This window comes from Lutra lutra, chromosome 2, assembly GCF_902655055.1.
Source record: "Lutra lutra chromosome 2, mLutLut1.2, whole genome shotgun sequence".
Lineage (NCBI taxonomy): Eukaryota > Metazoa > Chordata > Mammalia > Carnivora > Mustelidae > Lutra > Lutra lutra.
In genome coordinates, this window is record NC_062279.1 from 2,842,318 (window position 1) to 2,861,284 (window position 18,967).

Below are 18,967 nucleotides of genomic sequence, written 5' to 3' on the forward strand. Positions count from 1 at the left end.
ACTTGTGATTTCTCTCTGTCAAATAAATAAATAAAATCTTTAAAAAAAAATAAAATAAAACATGTTTACTATTTAGCCAAGCAGTCTCTATGCTCTACACTCGAACTCACGACCCGAGATCAAGAGTCCCCAGCTCTTTCGACAAAGCCAGTCAGACACCCCTACCTGCGGCTACTGTTAAACCCCTGTTGAGGGCTAGAACATAATGACATGGGGTTACTCCACTTTACTGAAAGAGCTGAAGGCACAGCAGCGTTGGCCATCCGGGAGAACTCGTGGATGACATGACAGTGAGCAAAGACCTGAGAACAGTGAGACCTCAGGCGCGCGATCACCAGGGGTGAGTGGAACAGCAAATGCATCAGCCTGGAGATAGGATTCTACTCTGGGGCATCGAGGGGCAGCTGCGAGCAGGGGCTAGCACAGAAGGAAAGGGGTCACCTGCCATCGGAGGAAGTCGAGCTTGAGACAGAGTGGGTGACACAAACCTGTAAAGGACACTGGCAGCTGCTCTAAGGAAGAAGGAAGGTCCTTTGAGAGCTGAGAGCCGTGGAGCAATGGGTGAGACTTACATTCCCGCAGTGTGGCCCTGACTGCCTTGCAAAGGACAGCCCGTCCAGGGCGGGGTGGTAGCAGGAGGCTGGTGGGGAGGGGCTGTGTCAGTCTGCAAGAGAGATGATCAGCTGACTCATGGCGGGTGCAGACAGGCAGCAGGGAAAGACTGGGTTTGGACCCGAAACCTCGGGGAATAGAGGTATCATTTACCAAGTTTGCAAACACTGCGTGTAGGTGCAGGTTTGGGAAGATCTACGAACCAGAATATGTTTTGCTGAAAATAAAATACTTAGTCCTTAGGAAAAACTAGGCTTCTCCTGGCATTGGTCAGGAGCTCTGCATCACCATGCCGTTCAGGTCATGGGAGTTAGGGGCTGGGTTAGAGGCTTTCAGTGCAAACTTGGCTATTGTCTCCTTGCTGTCTCTTTCTGTGAGAGCCGTGGAGGAATCACGGGGGAAGCAGGGGACCACCAGCCTTGGGAGTAGGTGTTAGAAGGTGTCTAGGATGAGATGTTCTGTAAATATCTCAGTAAGAGAAACAGGGGGCATCTAGATTCTGTAGTTCAGGGTGGCCACAAGGACCAAAAAAAGAAAAGTAAGAAGACATCCAACTAGATACAGCTTTTAGATGAGAACAGAAATTAGGGTAGGTGAAGAAGGGAAGAGAAAATGCATGAGAATCTAGCTTTTGGGCAAACCATAATTCAGAGCTGTTTCTAAAAACATGCATCTGTAGTTTCTTCTCTTATTGTTATAGGTTTTTGTGGTTGTTTTGTTGGTAGACCTAAGTACAGAACATGGGAGGACTGAGTTCACCCACACCCACTTTCCCAAGGGGCTGGTCTGTAGCTCTGCACTATTTATATGATAATCCATGTTTTACAGTTGAATTTTAAATGCTGTTTTTATCACGTGCTAAAACATTACATTTGCTTGGCTTTCCTTCTGAACTCCAAAACAAGCCCTATTGTTTTTTCTATCTCTGACCATCATTTTGCCCTTTAAGAGGGTAGAGATATAACATATTTGTATTAGTATACTATGTTAGTATTAAAGTTTTATTTTTAAAAAGTTTTTTAAAGTTTTATTTTTAAGCATAAATTAATGAACTTATGATTTGTTCTTCTTTTATTTTTTTTAAGATTTTATTTATTTATTTGACAGAGAGAGATCACAAGTAGACAGAGAGGCAGGCAGAGAGAGAGAGAGAGAGAAGCAGGCTCCCCGCTGAGCAGAGAGCCCGATGCGGGGCTCGATCCCAGGACCCTGAGATCATGACCTGAGCCGAAGGCAGCGGCTTAACCCACTGAGCCACCCAGGCGCCCCGATTTGTTCTTCTTTTAGAATCAGTCTTGTAATTTTTTGCTGGTATCATATGTGTATTCTGCTAGCTGAGTTTGGAAAGGTCTTGAAGTATTCTGCAAAGAAACAAAATATCCTTTTATGATCAGGATTAGGAACATGTGATTAATTTGATATGTTTTTTATGACATCATCTATATAATTTTTTTAAAAAATGAAGATATACAGAACAATTCCAAGATGTAATGAATTGTAGGATGGTTGTACAAATATACCACTTTGTCCTTGTCAGGGGAATCCCAGTCTGTGCACGGCCATGCTTCCACAGGTAAATGGCAAAGTCTTTTCTGGGCTGCATTTTTTTTTTTTTTTTTTTTGCGGGACTGATGTTGTGGTGCCACAGTCCATGTCCTGGCACCCAAAATATCAGTCTCACTCTGGGACAGTGTCAGCAGGCACACGTACAGCTTGCACTCTTTTGGCCTGACTCGGCAAGCTATGGATTTCCCACACAGTATGTGGCTCAGAAATCCTGCTCTGAAGCCCTGGGAGAGGGAGAAAGTTGCAGGCTTCAGATCATAGGAGGATGTCACTGTCCAGCATCTGTTTCTTTGTTCATAAACAGTTTTGTTAAAAGAGAAGTGTCTGCTTTAGTAAAAGAAGATAAAACCAGATTGCTGACAGGGAGAAATAAGAAGAAAACATTTGAAGTTTTGTTGTTGTTGTTGTTGTTGTTGTTTTAACTTTTGATTCTGCTGTTTGATTAGTTGAAGTCAATTGTGGTTATGATGGCTTGTAGGAAAACTCCAAAATGACTTCTGGATATCGAGGACAGCTCTGCTCCTGGAGAAACCCTGAAGCCGTCCTTCAAAATTCCCAGACTTCACTTTCCTTTGCATTCCTACTAAGTTATCAATTGACAAACAAAACTGTGGGGTACTAGATGAACAGCATGCTAGAAGCTTCAAATTCTAAGCATAAGATGCGGATCCCATCTGTAATTTTCTATGTGAAACATTTGCACCTTGGTGTCTTTGAAATGAACTTTCTGTGGGTGAGAAAGCACGCACTACCTTCTTACATAACATTAACGACTGTTTTTAGGTGAATTTGGGGCAGCAATTGGAAGGGAGAAAGGCATGAGAACAGATTTCTCAATGGTGAATTCTTACCCTGCTCCCTGTTCTGCTAATATCATCGGGACGAGCAGGTCATTTCAGAGAGGTTTTTGAATGTGTAATATAACCAGGCCATATAGATGTATATAGATATATCATAGATATCTATATATATATATGGTGTTTATGACTAAGTATTTGTGAAGTATTGTTTTCACTCTATGTGTATATATTTTTTATTGTGTTCAGTTGGCCAGTGTACAGTACACCATTAATTTTTGATGTCATGTATCAGTTGCATCTAACACCCAGTGCTCATCACCACACCTGCCCTCCTTAATGCCCATCACCCAGTTCACCTGGTTACCCCATGCCCCACCCCCATCCATTCTGTAACCCTCAGTTTGGTTGCCGGAGTCCAGAGCCTCTCACAGTTTGTCTCCCCCTCTGATTTTTTCCCGTTATGTTATTCTTTTTTTTTTTAATTTTTTTTTTAAGATTTATTTATTTATTTGACAGACAGAAATCACAAGGAGGCAGAGAGGCAGGCAGAGAGAGAGGAGGAAGCAGGCTCCCTGCTGAGCAGAGAGCCTGATGTGGGGCTCGATCCCAGGACCCTGAGATCATGACCTGAGCTGAAGGCAGAGGCTTTAACCCACTGAGCCACCCAGGCACCCCACGTTATGCTATTCTTTTAAAATATTACTGTTACTTGGAATTAACTGGAAAAAAATAAAATAAAAGCTGAGAATCGTCCCATCTTCAATACTAATAATTGAACGTAGCTTAGAAAAATAAGCTTAGGAAACCGATAGGTGATGGTGTCCATAGCCAGTGGCTGGGCTGAGGGAATTTCTGTGGGTCCCAAGACACACGAGAGTGAATTTTGGTCTGTAGGACTTGGGCAGTGGGTCCGGACCCTCATAGGGGATGAACCATGTAAACAGGTCAGACAACCAATAACAAGCTTGGATAAGTAGGATTTTAAATCCTATTTTTATTCTGAGAAACATGACTGAGAGAGGCTGAACCAAGCTGGGGAGGCTGAGATTTGTACATTAGAAAATCCTTTCCAACATCGTAAGTAGAGTGTTCAGGAACAAAACGGCACAATGCCGTCAATGGACAACCGCCTTTAAGTCCTCAGGAGAACAGCTCTGTCTCAAGAGGCTCAGAAAAGGTGGTCACTACAGTGAGGTAACACAATCCCTAGTCAGTCTTGGTGTCTGATTTTGCCATTTTGAAAATGTAGAAGGTGGCAGGCTAAGCGGAGCTGGCAGGAATCCGTCCTAAGAAATCTTCTCCAGGAGAGTTGTGGTGGGAATTCTGCTCCCTCCCAAAGTCTGACATGAACAGGAAAGAGTCTGCTCACTTCAGGAGAGGGAGGAAGACTGTTGTTCCAACCACACGCCCCAGAAAGCCCGCCATGACCGCTCTACACCCAGGCCTTGGGGCCCTGACTGTCCCTGGGACTTAGCAAGGGTGTTCCCTCTGAGTTCCTCGCCTCTGGGTTCCCAAACCCCAATACAGGGTCTCATCATACAGGGTTCTTATCTGTATTTGCCAAAGGCATTTTATTAAATAATAGGTGTTGGTTGGGTGCCATCGCTGAGTGGGTATTAAACACCTGCTCCCAGGGTTTCTCCAAATCTCTTTCAAGGCCCACAACCTTCATAATAATTCTAACAATAATATAATAGAACGATGTATACTAGCAATAGCATTTCCTTCTCTCTAAAATACATATATACTAGAGACATATGCCTATATATGTATGAAAAACATATGTATTTTATGATGTATATACTGTGCTTTCTCTCTTGAGAAATGAACTCAGTTTGAATAGAAAGCACCTACCTAGCAAGACCATCTACTGGGCAATGGAAAGGCACATGATGAAATAAAATATTGCTGTTCCCAAAGAACGTAGAGTCTAATTGGAGTGAGAGGCAGATAAGCAGAATACTTTCGGAGAGCCCAGGAAGGGCTAGACCAGAATTACAATGGTCATTCCGCAGGAGTCCAGGGCAGGAAGCCGCTCACTCGCACAGTTTTCCTGAAGAGCCATGTGAGTTCAGGGAAGTGATTATGCAGAACACCCCTGGGATCCTCGGTAATGAGTCAATAAAAACCTATTACGTTCTGAACGGCCATTTCAGCAGCCAACTAGGAAATGCTGGCTCCCAGAGCAAAAAAAAAAGAAAGAATAAAGAAAGCCCTACCCTCCCACCCTTCCAGACAACTGCTAACATTGGTGGCTAAAACACACTACATGGGTTGAGAAGGACCCATCTTACACTGTGCCCAGGTGAATTTGATCAGATTTCCATCATCCGTACCTTCAGAATGCTTAGTGTGTGGTCGTCCTGCTCAAATCTGAGCTTCCGGGGCGCCTTTGGATGGGTCTGACATTTCCCTGTACATTTGAAACACTGGAAGCAAACCGGTCTGTACTCGTTAAATGCAAAGTCAGCATAAGTTTCTTGACAAGGAATAACCATGAAATGCAGCTATTTTATTATCTCAAACGTAGTTGTAAACTCGAGCTGTTCACATAACTTCTCTAAAGATAAACAACTTTATCAATTTTTCATTTTTTTCTAATTAGGGTTTTGGAAAAGACTTTTCTAAATCATATTCTATGGAAGTGTGGGATTTTCACAAGAGACCTGAGGTCTTCCGTTGGGGAGGGTGTGAGGCTTTTGAGGACTTCAATGCCCCTTAACTTTGTCCTCCATGCACAAAATAACTCTGTTTTTATTTCCTTTTTTATACGGTAATTTCCTTTGTAGCCTAGGAGTTACTCCCTCTGTTCTTCTTCTTTTTTTTTTTTAAGATTTTATTTATTTATTTGACAGAGAGAGAGGGATCACAAGTAGGCAGAGAGGCAGGCAGAGAGAAAGGGGGAAGCAGGCTCCCCGCTGAGCAGAGAGCCCGACGTGGGGCTCGATCCCAGGACCCTGAGATTATGACCTGAGCCAAAGGCAGTGGCTTAACGCACTGAGCCACCCAGGCGCCCTCCCTCTGTTCTTCTTAAAGGGTAGAAATTCTAGCATATTCCCAGGGTTACCCAGATGCTCATTTTGCTGTCTCTCTGCGAGATTCCCTTTATTTTCTTTGGGACTGTGAAACTCTGTGAATCTCCACCTTGCTCCCACTGAGAACCACATGGCTTCTGAGTTTCAGTCTATCCAACGGTCCCATGTATCATGTTTGATTCCAAATTGAGTTGGGTAGAAGAGACATTCATTCTTCCCTTTGACATTTTGGGTTTTATTTGTTTGTTTTTAGATTTGCCAAATACAGGGCTCGAGTCTCTAGTGGTTAAATATATTTCCTAACTCAAGGGTCAGCTAACTTCATGATATCACTACACCATAGGAGAGGCAAAACTTTATATTCTCATTATGTCATCACCTCATCCTTTCCCACAGGAAATCTTTGTTATTTTTTGTACAGGGTGATTTTGTTCCTTAAGTGTTTCCTCTATCATGCAAAAAGGATAAGTAACCTGAGTTTCAGCCATATAAATATCTCTGTGTTCTTCCCCAGATCTTGTGGACTTTAAGTTGAGAATATGTAAGAGATAGTGTGGGCATTCAATTCTGCTTCGATCTTTCCTTCATAGGTCTGTGCCCTAGGTACATATGTTAGGGATTGGGATACATGTGACAGAATCTCAACTCAAATAACTTTGAATCAAAACACACAAGCAAACAAAAAAAAATGTATATACCAAAAATAAATATGGAAGAATGTATCATTCCCAAGGGCTAATTTGGCATGACTTCTGAACTTTGTCTTCACATCTTTATTTCTTCTTTCCCTTCTGCTGTGGGTTAGATTAGGGTGCTCTGATGTCTCCAAATGGAAGGCTGATCTCACAGTCTTCGACCGTTTGATCCAAAGCAAGAGATCACCCTTGTGTGTCTTGACTCTGAGTTCTACTGTAAAAGTGGGAAAAGGTGAACTTTGGTTGGCTTGGTTCAGATTATGGCTCTACTTTAAGCAATGGAATGCATACCACGGTCAATAGACCAAAAGAGCCACAAGCAGGCATTTTCTCAATGATGAATGGATTTTCTCAATGAAATTGGGTAGGACGGGATGGCTCAATGTGCACTGGAAAAGTTAACACGATAGATGCCCACTAAATTCAGCCATCGATTAAGTAGCAATAGAATTCAAGATTCTTCATTTCATCACAGATGATCAAGAACACGACACTGAAGAGTGATGTTTTCCCTATTGACACACCTTGCATTGACACCCTAGATCCCTTCATATTGTCTTAAGGAAATTATGTTCCATCTTCCTCAGCCAAGAGAAAGTAAACATCTTAAACCCCTTCATACATTGTTGATCAAGGAAACACAAAATAAGTTGGAATCTCCATTCAATAAAGCTATAGGATATAGTGAGATCACAGATGGGCACATGGTTAGGGAAGTTACCAGTTTGTCCTGTCATGTATGTAAGATCTAACTTTATTTGAAGATTTCTGCTACTAACAATATTTGACTATTACTGGTTTAGAGGCATCCCATTTCCCTTCTGGATAGGACTTTTTGTTTTTGTTTTTGTTCAATAATAGTTCTTCAGGATACAGTGATACTCATTAATATTGATAATATTTTATCCTATTATAAAACTTTTGAGATCCGTCGCTTGAGAAAGACCCCAGATGCCAATCAATTACAGTTAAGTTGAAGTGAAATGTAATGCTGGAATTCCTATCTCAGCTTCCCTGTGGATATGGAATGAAGAAGGACAATTTGCATGTATAAATGATTTTCTTTACACAAGTGCTATATAACATGGAGTTTAAAATATTAAAGATTCGTAAGGAAGGTATCACATATCTACATATCTAGTTGATAGAATGCCACGTGCCACGGCATTTTCTGTAGAAAGATTTCTGTTTTCACTGGATTTAGCATGCATAGCAAGTAGACTTCAACAATCGACCAAAATCAGAAAATGTCAAAGCTGTCTTTAGAAAATGGGGCTATATTATTTCTTTTACACCAGTATTAAATCAAGGAAAAATCACAGACAAAATGGATTGATAGTATATCTTCTACAACTAATTTGAAATTTTACATATGGTAACAACTATTGTTAAATTAACCATAGCTAATTGGTCCTAAATGAAAATAGATAATTAAGCATGTTCTGGACTATTAACTGGCTCATATTTTAGGTATTTGCCTAATTAGACATTTCCTAAACTATTCATTTGCATTGGTTAAATTTTATGCAACATTCTATTGTGAGTTTTTAACAATTTTTATTTGGTATTTACCCTTTTAAAGTTATTTCCCAGGAGGATGTTGAAGACACATAATGTATTACAACTATTGCATTGGGCTATTTTCTTACCCCATAAAGAAAGTGATTATACTGTACAGAAATAAGAATTTCTACTTTTTGGAAGATATTGAGTGTCTTGACAGGCAGACCCTTCTCTTAGCATTCTGCATGGCTGGATCTTTCTCATCTCTTCATAAAGATCATTTACTCAGAGGTACAGGTTTTGTTCATTATGTGATCAGTACAGGTTATTAAAATATGAACTCAAGAAGAAGGTTTTTCTCCCACTGAGAGATACTGGATGGCTAAGACGTCACCAAGAGGTTTCTGATACAAAAAAGAAACTTCTTCTATAATTCTATATTTGCAAAACAACCTCTTGGGAATGCAGTGAAAAAGCAGACATTGACAGACAAAGGAAAAGCAAAAAACGTGTTCCTAACAAAAATACCCATAGAAAAAGACTAATACAAATTCTTCAAACAGAAAGATAAGGACAACAGAAGGAATCTTGGGGCATTTAGAAAGAAGAATGAACAGAAAGACCAGACATGTGAGTATATAGAGTAGACCACGTTTCTGTAATGAATCTGACATTCATATCTGATGATTGAAACAAACAGTACATAACACCAACTAAGAGAGAAGACAATGGTATTTAAAAGCACTGGGTATTATAAATAAACAATGAATACATCAAAAACTAATGATGTATTGTGTGGTGACTAACATAACACAATTAAAAAATAAAAGTAGGTGAGATAAAGTCATCTAAATAGAAATAAGGCTTCCACACTTTACTCAAAGTAGTATAATTCAGTACACTGCAATAAAGACTATCTGTATATTGTGATACAGACAGCAACCACCATCAGAACAAGATGAAGAGATCCACTCAAGAATGTGAAAGCTAAGTTAGGACAAAATACTAAAAATTTTCTAGTTAACCCTCAGCAAGGCAAGGAAAGATACACAAAGAAACAGGGTACAGAGAAAACAAACATAAAACAAATAATAAAATGGAATATTTAAGCTCTGACAGCTGATTATCTTAAAGGTAAATGGCCTAAAAACACCAGTAAAAAAGCAGAGATTGGCAAGCCCATAAAACCAGAATCCAGCTACATGCTGTTTATAAGAAAGTCACTTCAAAATTCAATGCCACTGGTAAGTTGAAAGTAAAAGGGGATGAGTAACTACATATATGCAAACATATTTTTTTTTTAAAATTAAGTTGCCATATTAATATCAAAGAATCTTGACTTCAGATCAGAGAAAATTACTCAAGACACAGAAGGACATTACAGAAGGGCAAGGGATCAATCTACCAGGATGACATAATGACCCTAAAAATGTGCACAGCAAACAGCAGAGCCTCAAAATACGTGAAGTAAAACTGGTAGAGATAAAGGAGAAATAGGCAAATTCACTCTGTGCACTTCCCTCAGTAATTGATAGACTGCTGGACAGAAAACAAGCTTGTGAAAATCTGGACAGCAAGATCAACAAACAGAATCTGAAATGTAATTAATGCCTAATAAACAGAACTTTGAGTAAGTCACTTCACTAAAAAGAAGTAGTACCATTAGCATTAATGTCACAATCACGCTTACAGTTCCCATAGCTTGTACAGAGTAAAGACATTGAATTCACTTTGTAGGAAAAGCTTAGTAACATCATGACCTCCAAATGCAGTGACATTTTGGCAATCGTATGTTGTCACATGCAAGTGTGTCAAGATGCTTCTGGACACTCTGCGTTATGCTAAGGAGACCTCTGTCACTACTAGCAATCAATCAGCACACATTGAAATAAAAAAAATAATAACTTTCTGAGTATAATGCTGGAGGTTCGTCAACTATTTTCCCCCAACTCTTTTAGGAAATGGGGAAGTGGTATGGAAAAATCTTGAATAAGGAATGAAATATGGGCATGGGTCTAGACAGACCTGGATGAAGGGGCAGGCAGAAGTGACAAGAGGAAGGTCGGGTAATAGGTTGGAGTTTGGGCCTGCAAGTAAAATCAGAAATATGAACCGAGGCTTGCAGGAAGGAGTGATGGGGGAGGACCAGAGAGTACAGCAACCCCTGCTCCTCCAGCCACCACTCTCTAGTGGCTCCTGCAGAATATAACCCAGATTCCTGCACCATTATGCAGGGTAGGGGATAGAGAGGAGGTCCTCTAGTTGTGGGAAACAGAGCCAACATTGAGTGCAGAGGTCCCGGCACAGGGAGATAGGATGGGACTCAGTTGTTCTGAAATGAATACAAGGGAGAAAACAGATCTTAGCACCCTGGCAGGAACGAAAGTAGGAGAGCTGGGAGCAAGTTCAGAAGTGACACTTTGTCCCTGAACCTTGACATGGAGTGACTTACATCTGAAGAGCTTTTCTGAGAGGGGCTGAAGGTCAGATGAGAAGGTGGAGAGGCATCACTACTCGGGATGGAGGACTATGTTCATGGGACGTTACTGTGCAAAGAGCTTATACAAGTTCAGTCAAAAGCAAACAAATTAACAAAAATAAAGGATATTATATTTAAGATGTAACATAGGAGGTATTCTGTACTTTAGGACATAATGTGAAACACACAGACCTTCCCCCTAGTTTTACCTTATGTAACACAAGATTGCAAAGTCAGTGTACTTGTATTTGTATCTTTGTATACACACATCTCAAAATCAAGCCAGGAAATACCTATCAAATCAAAGTAAAATATACCAAAATGTTTTCCTTGAAAAATTTTAACATATGTTTCTTTGTGTATTTTCCAAATACAGTTTTCGTGGGCTACTTTGCTCTCTGACAATATTAATGTTGAATTTTTAAAAAATGATTTTATTTATTTATTTGACAGAGAGAGAGAGAGATCACAAGTAGGCAGAGAGGCAGGCAGAGAGAGGAGGAAGCAGGCTCTCCACAGAGCAGAGAGCCCGATGCAGGGCTTGATCCCAGGACCCTGGGATCATGACCTGAGCCAAAGGCAGAGGCTTTAACCCACTGAGCCACCCAGGCACCCCTTAATGCTGAATTTTTATCTGTGTTGTATTTTATGAATGAGAATTCAACCAGACTTGAATAATGAAGTACTAGAGTATGTGTTTGAGAATCTTTTTCTACAATACTCTATTTCAGTTTCAGGAAATCTTTGCTTATGTCTTTGTTATATTTATCACTATAAAGATCATCATTGTTATATAACCAAAAACACAGAAGAGCAATAATATCTATTGAGTGATTAATAAATGACAAATAAGAATTTATTAAAATTAAAAATTTAAGCTCTGATAAAGACATCATTAAAGGAACCAAAGACAAGTCATGTTAGAAGAATATATTTCCAAACTACTTATCTTACAAAAGACTTCTATCTAAAATACATAAAAAAGTTTTAAGACTCACCCATAACAATCAGTCCAAATCAAGTATGGGCAGAAGGTCTGAAGTAACTTACTGAAATATATATATATATATATATATATATATATATATATATATGGTAAATAAGTATGATGTGAAAAGATGGTCGATGTCTTCTTTTTTTTAATCAAGGAACTGAAAGTTAAACTAATGAGACACCACTACATACCTATTCCAATGGCTGTAATCTAAAAATTGGCAATACCATAATACTGGCAGGGATGTGAAACACAAGAATTCTCATTCATTGCTGGTAAGGATGCAAAAAGGAATAGTGCCTTAGAAGAAAGTTTGTCAGATTTTATGAAAATAAACATAGTCTTCCCATATGACCCAGCAATCATGCTCTCAGGTATTTGAGCTGAAAACTTATGTGTGCACACATAGTTACACACAAACATTTATGTCAGCTTCATTCATAATCACCCAACAGTTAGCAGTCAAGATATCCTTCAACAGATGAAGGGTAGATGGTAAGACTGTACAAACATACTACAGGATCTTCTCAGCAATAAAAAGAAACAACTGATCAAACCACTAAGAGACAAGGAGGAACATTAAATGCTTATTGTTAAGTGAAAGAATTTAGTCTGAAAAGTCTCCACACTATATGAATCCAATTATATGGCATTCTAGAAATGGCAAAACTATAAAGATAATAAGATTATCACCAGTTGCCTGGGGCTTGGGAGAACAGGTTGGAGGAAAGAACAGTTGAAGGACAGGGGATTTTAAAGGCAGTAGATTATTCCATATGATTCTGCAAAGGTGGACACAGGGCATAATGCCTTTCTCAAAACCTGTAGAACTCTACAGCTCAAAGAGTGATACTTAACATGTGTAACTTAAAATAAACTCATCTTAAAGTTTGGAGAACCCCTGGAAGGAATGGAGACTTTGACAAGAGAGTCCAACTGTAATTCAAATGTAAGAGTCAACCTCACTAAGAGGTTGGGGGAAAGGTGCTGACCCAGGAAATTTGGAGGGAGGGAACTCTGTGAAATTAAAGGCACTCACAACTGCACATTCACTGCATGGGGGCTGAAAAGGTTGTTAGCCAGGGAGATACAGTTCAACAGTTTTGATACTGCTCTATGATGTACTAGAATTAAACAATTAATTCTAGGAGGACAGAGGGCCACAGCCAGATTTCTCATCATTGGAAAGGGAATTTGCAGACAAACAAGGGGTGGGGGGGCCAGTCCAGAATGGTCCACGTGGTAGTGAATTAGAATGGCAGATGTCAGTGTGGCTTTTTGCTAAGCTTAATATAGCTATGGATGGCTGCAGATAAAATATGCATGGATATGTGCTTGTACACAAGTTGGCACATCTGTTTCTCTGCTCTGTCAGCTGAGAGGACTTCAGGAACAGATGTCCTCATAGCAGTTAGATCACTCAGAGCCTTGACTTCCAATACCATTTTCAAACAAAAGGAGGCAGGCTCCATGGAGAAATGACTGATTTTACCATAGTGACAAGGCATAACCCAGGCTGCAGCAACTGTACTGCCAGAATGTAAGGACGTAGAGCCCAAGATGAAAATCAGAACTCCCACTGGCCAAAACTGGAATGATTTCAGCAACAAAATAACATAGTGTTGGATGATAGCACCAAGCATTGAATGAATATCCATGAGTTGATGCTGACACAATGAATCCACAAGAGAGAGGAGACACCCTCCCTTGAGAAGAATTCCAGATTGTTTATAGAGATACCCCATATTCAAGGAAGGAGAACATCACAGCTCACTGCACCTGGGAGGGCGGCTCACGGTGGCTTCTTCCAAAGGGTGAAACACAGGAGGAAGTGGGGAGAAAGTGACCTGGTAGAGGAGGATCCTGGGTGGGGTGCCTGGCTGCCTCAGTCATTGGGCAACTGACTTGGGTCAGGTCATGACCCCAGGGTCCTGGAATCGAGCCCTGCATTGGGCTCCCTGCTCTGCAGGAAGCCTGATTCTCCCTCTCTCAATCTCCCTGCTTGTGTTCCCTCTCTCACAGTGTCTCTTTGTCAAATAAATAAATAAAATCTTTTAAAAAGAGAGAGAGAGAGAGAGAGAGAGAGAGAACGAACCCTGGGGAACACCACTTTGCCAGGGGATTGAGTTCAATATCGGGAGTCATGACATCACACTGCTAATATGGGGCCTTTGTATGAGGTGGTGAAAATGGCACTTCACCTCAGAGATCTCCCTCCCCCAAACCCAGAATCCCAGTGAGAAACCCATGAAGGAAACATTGTGAGAAAAATACCAAATTCCAATTAAAAAAAAAAAAAATCCTACAATATGCTTGACTAGATCTCATCAAAGCGACCAAAGGCACGGCAAGGAATGAAACCCTGAAAATCATTCACAGCCAAGAGGAAGCTGAAGGAACGTGGCAACTGAATGTCACATCATGTCCTGATGGAATCCCAGAACAGAGAAAGGACATCAAGGACAACTAAGGAACTTTGAATAAATTACAGGCTTTAGTTATTAATCATCAATATTGGTTCATTCATTTTAACAACTGTACCATTCTAATGTGAGATGCTAATAGAAGGAGAAAATGGATGAAAATATTTACAAAAACTGTTTATGATGTGTTCACTCTTTTTGCAAATATAAAATTGTTGCAAATAAAATTTATTTTTAAAAATAAAGAATTGTAAAGAGAAAAATATGCAATAGATAAAGACCACTGGGTTATTCAGAAATCAAATTGTGAGATCAAATGATAAGACACAAAAATGAAGTTTAATCAATATATTTTAAAAGATCAAAAGGAACAGACAGAGAGAAAGAGACAGAGAGAGAAAAAAGACAATGGCTGAAAATTTTCTAAAACTGATGAAAGACACGAAACCACAGATTCAAGAAGTGTTATAATAGGCATCATGGTAAATAAAACTTTATTTTTTAATTATTTTTTATTTTTTATGTAGGTTTCCTGCCCAGCATGGAACCCAATGCAGGCTGTGAATTCACCACTCTAAGACCAAGACCTGAGCTGAGATCAAGAGTCAGTCACTTAACTGACTGAGCCACCTGAGTGCCTGGTAAAAAAATAAAGAAACAAATTATATCTTGGTACACCTACAAAATACTCTCATAGCAACATCTAGATTAGTGTTTCCTGTTTTTGTATGCATTGTTGATACACGTTTTTCTGATCCAATTGTTTTATAATACTGTTCTAGTTTTTTTATTGGTGTTTTTCCTCATCAGTCTGCCCACTAGTGAAAGTAGGAGCAAAATTATAAAATTATAAAATAAAAAAATATATAAAATAAAATTATAAAATAATCTACCCCTTCATTTCTGTCAGTTTTACCTCATGCATTTTGAGGATCTTCGATGGTATATATCTGCTTACAATTGTTACATCTTCTTGATGTTTGGAGCCCTTAATCAATATAGAGCATTGGATTCAAAATGGCATCACTGATAGGTGGATGAAAATCAAATAATGCCTTCACAGCTTAATGAAAAACATATTTCTAGATTAGAACTAATCACAAAGCTATCAATTCAGAATGATTGTATGTATGTTAAAGACAATTTAGGGCAAAAAGGTTCTCAGAAATGTAACTTCTAAATACTGAGGCTCGGGATGGTAAGGAAGGTACAGGCTACTAAAGCAGGTAAATAAGCCAAAAACAGAGATGCCACGGGTTGATGGTTGTTGGAGTCCAAGAAAGGGAAGGAGAGGTGTAGCTCTCAGAATGACAGTGAGAAGAGCCAGGGCTTTCCTGGGGACATGTCAGCCTGAAATGGAACGGGTCAGAATCCTCCAGGATAGACTCATTGTGTGAAAGGAAAGTGTTAGAAGGTCACCCTGAGAGCAATTCCATAATGCCACATGAGTAGAACACTGAGTATGCATGAGGCGGAGAGGGCCAGAAATCAGGGTCTGAGAGCAACAGAGCTGCTCCAGAAGAGAGAAGATGCATGCGAGGAGGTCCATGGCCTGGCTGTGAATGGCTTTTGGGGTCAGTGTCGCTCTGAGACAGATGACTATAGACAGGACAGGAGGAAGGACACATGGAAAGTACCAGGGGAAGGAGGGAGTGAAGCTGGGGAAATCACCATCCTCCATAACCAAAGGCAATAAATATGGTCACAGGATAAATATCAGCAATTTGCAATTACAAGATAATTCTGAAAATTATAGAGGCAAATATAACAAAAAGAATGAAAAGAACAGAATGTGGTAGCCCCCAGAGGGGGAGAGGGTGGTGGAGGAGGGGGGATCCTGTGCTCATAAAATATGTTCGCTCTAAATTGTGACCAAGTATAATTCTATTAAAACTAAAAGCTGGATTAAAGATAAAACAATAAGAGAGGAATGCAATGATACCCTAGTGGGTTCGAAGAGTTCGTGCATTTTCTCAAGCTCCAGTCTACTTCCGCATCAGTATGAGAGTACGCCGTGATCTTTATCAAAGTACAAAACAAAGTCCATTAGTTTTTTTCACATTTTCTGCAATGTAGTGAGGGCATCTGAACATGGGGAGGCTTGAAGGCAGACTACGCAGTGCCAATATGGGCTTAATTAGTGGGTTAATAAGACGGAGTGACCAGCAGAGGTCTGAATCTTAGTTTAAAGCTAATTTGGTGATTCTGAGGTCCTGATCACCTTTAGGAGTAAAATGCACACAATATGGGTAATTACACTTCTTTCTTTGGTGTGCAGCCTAACAAAACCACACAGTAAACCCAATTTGTTCCTGCTGATTGACAGAGCCATTTGGACACCCTTAATATCATCAATTAGAGTTTTATGCCTAATTAAATTGTACAGCTAATTAGTGCACAATGGAATTATAAGGTGAACTGATGAATAATGGAAATTCTCCACTTGAATAGGAAAATATCGTTTTGAGGACAATGACTTCTATGCAATGTCATTTAAGCCACTAAACTAGAATTGTGAGTCAGATTTTCATTTCAGGTCTAGAAATTTTCATTTATTTTTAATTAGGTCACAGAATTGTAGCTTTGCAAGAAAATGAACAGAGAAATGATTTATTTACACACCGAGGATCCTCAATCATAGGTTAATACGTTTAAGCAGCTTAAATAGTTCACGACACATCATAAATGCTCCATAAATATTATCTATCATGACCATTATTTCAAACCTAAAGGGGTGTCCCTATTTATTCTGTGGCAGATTTAATAAATAAACCTCATGTTCTGTACAGTCACATAGAAGAGTTACTAGCATTTCTTTTTCTTTATTTTTACACACATTTCACTTTAATGAAATGAGGGTGGTTTTGCTCTTTATTTCCAAAACATCTTTCTAAGAATTGGAGGCCATGAAATGAAGTCACTGGCCGTCTCCACTACGTGTGAGAACACTTTGCCCTTTCCCTTCTCTGGCGATTCCCCAAGGCCTGCCAGTTCCATGGTGTCATCAATAAATACAATCTCCTATTCTCTTCTTGAAGCTCACAGCGTCAGCACTTTGAGAGCTCAGCTGTGCGTTCTCCTGTTCATTCTGCTGAGGTTTGACTGTGTCCCTATAACCATGTTCCTATGCTAGTATCCCAGCACACTTTTAACTCATTATATAGAACATTTTTTACCTTTCAAACACAACCAAACCATAAAAAGAAGATTCAACGGATTCTAATACATTATTCTGAACATACATTAAAATAGGTAATACAAAGTATTTTTTTTTAAGTAGGCTTGATGCCCAGTGTGGAGCTCAGTGTGGGGCTTGAACTCATGACCCTGAGATTAAAAACTGAGCAGAGATCAAGAGTCAGATGCTGAACTGACTGAGCCACCCAGTCATTGAAGTACAAATTTTAATATAAAATTCAAAAGATACAAAGAATGTGAAGGGAAAAGCATTGTGTTTTATTGATTCTACAATGTCCTTTTTTTTTTTTTTTTTAACATTGTAACCTTTCTGAAGTTGCGATCTGGGCATGTGTCTTACCACCAGAGATGTACAACATTGGAACTGGCATTGTTGTTTTTCTCATTCGCCTTTTCAGCAGTCCATAAAATAATGGTATGTCTTAAACTTGATCCTGAGTTGGATGCCCTAAAACGTGGTCCATCTGCCAGTGCCACACTGTTGGGATTCCCAGGTCAGCGTCGGTTCGGGTTGGTCACACACCCTGTTGGAGATGTGCTTTGGGGTTTCTTCTGTCCTCACTGGCATTACAGACCCTGCCTTCACGTCCATGTGTGGTTCCCTATGTCCCTGTGTCTCGGTTGTCCTGTGCCAGTGTGGAGAAAGCAGCAGCACCTCCTGGCACCTGTGTGGTGGCACTGCTGTGGCTGTGCCATCATTTGTTTAATCCTCTACTGAAAAACATGGAGCCGTTTCCAAGGTTTTGCTATTAAATACAACAAATATAATAAATTTTATGTAAGGCATTCACACATATGTAATTATGGTTGTAAGCAAATATATATATATTTATATGAAATATAATTATTTATATATATATATATAAATTTATATATATTTATTTCTATATATATGTGTATATATATATATATATATATTACCATATATATATGGTAATTTATGGGCAAAACCATTTTTAATTTTAAGACACATTTTCCACCCAAGTCGTACCAATTTGCGATCCATCAATGTGGAAAGGTGCATTTGTGTTCATACTCTTACGGCTGCTGTCATCGCTGCCCTGTGTCATGCTGTTCTATCCTCTTCCATTCCAGGTGAGAGATGGTCACTCGCTGCACATTTAACCTGCGTTTCTCTAACTGGGGGGGGGGGGGGGTGTCAAGCATTTTTATATATGTGAGAGCATTTTTTTCCTATAAAACTCTGTTCCTGTATTTTACATTTTTCACAGAGTATACGATGTGGAGAGAAGACCTGATGCCCTAAGTGGACAAGTCGGTGAGTGCTCACACGCTGAGCGTGCTTGTGTCGTCCCCCCTGAGGAAGCCAGCGCCCTCCGCCCCCCGCTCTCTGTCCACACACAGTCGCCATCCTAGGAACCAGTAAGTGCACAGCATGGGTGATCAAGGAGAGCCCTGGCTGGAGTATGAGACCTCGTCTGGGTTCTCCCCACCACAGGGCTATTGCATTTGCTCCACACAGCAGAAGTGAGATGCCGGCAGCTGTCCAGGGACTCCCGGAGTTAAGCTCAGCTGAACTGTCATTGAAACTGGCCCAGCCTTTTAAGGAAAACTGTAAATCCAGGACCCCCTTGAGTCAGATCTTTCCTTTTAGCATCAGGGTGGCAAATAAGTTTTCCCCAATGGAAGTGCTGTCGGTCT